This window comes from Neopelma chrysocephalum, unplaced genomic scaffold (genome assembly GCF_003984885.1).
Source record: "Neopelma chrysocephalum unplaced genomic scaffold, ASM398488v2 Primary Assembly neopelma1_94694, whole genome shotgun sequence".
Taxonomy (NCBI): Eukaryota; Metazoa; Chordata; class Aves; order Passeriformes; family Pipridae; genus Neopelma; species Neopelma chrysocephalum.
In genome coordinates, this window is record NW_020923400.1 from 1 (window position 1) to 782 (window position 782).

The 782-nt window shown below is 62.9% G+C and overlaps 1 long non-coding RNA gene across 1 annotated transcript; it reads right to left on the minus strand.

Moving 5' to 3' along the window:
• Positions 1–7: 7 nt before the first annotated feature.
• Positions 8–782, minus strand: LOC113980570. Its single transcript, XR_003538161.1, has 3 exons — positions 675–782; positions 318–392; positions 8–219 (listed from the first exon to the last, which is right to left on the minus strand). It is a non-coding gene; the product is annotated as an uncharacterized LOC113980570 (long non-coding RNA).

Consider the following 782-nt stretch of genomic DNA (forward strand, 5'->3'; position numbering starts at 1 on the left):
GGGGGGGGGGAGAGCAGAGATTGAAGGGGGGAGGTCTGGCTGTGCCCCCCCCCCCATTTTTGGGGATGTTGGAGCCCCCCCCCGCACCTTTTTGAGGGGTCTCCCCCTGGCTCAGACCCCGTAAAACGCCGCCAGTCGCTCCTTGAGGAGGGGGGGGAACTGCTCCGAAAACTGCTGCCAGTTCTCCTCGCCCACCTGGGCCTTGAAGCCGTGCAGGATCTTCGTGTGTGGGGGGGTTAAAAATAAAGATGAGAGCCCTGCTGAACCCCCCCTCAAAACGGGGGGGTCCCCAGAGTCCCCCCCCGGGCCGTGGGTACCTTGTAAAACATGTCCCTCAGGTCGTCCTTGGGGCTCACCCAGGACGCGACGGCGTCGCAGAAGAAGATGAAATCCTGGGAATTTGAGATGGGAGGGGGCAGGAAAACGGGGAGAAATTAAAGGGGGACACGCACATCAACGGGAGGGTGAAGTAGGGGGGGGTACAGAGGCCCCCCCCCCCCCCAGTTTTGGCTGGAGTCAAAGAGACCCCACGAAAATCACCCCGTCGGAAGGTTTTGAGTTCCTGCTCACCCCCAGCTCAGGGGCAGCCCCCAGCTCCCCCCCCCCCAAAATGAGGTGCCCACCCCTCAAAACACCCCCTTGGGGACCATTTGAAGCCCCGGGGACCCCCCTACCTGCACAACCCCCCCAGGGTTCACCCCGATCATGACACAGATCCCCCGGAAGGCCGAGTCCTTCTCCTCGTTGTCGCGGATGTTCCGGAGCGACGTGCACCTTGTAGG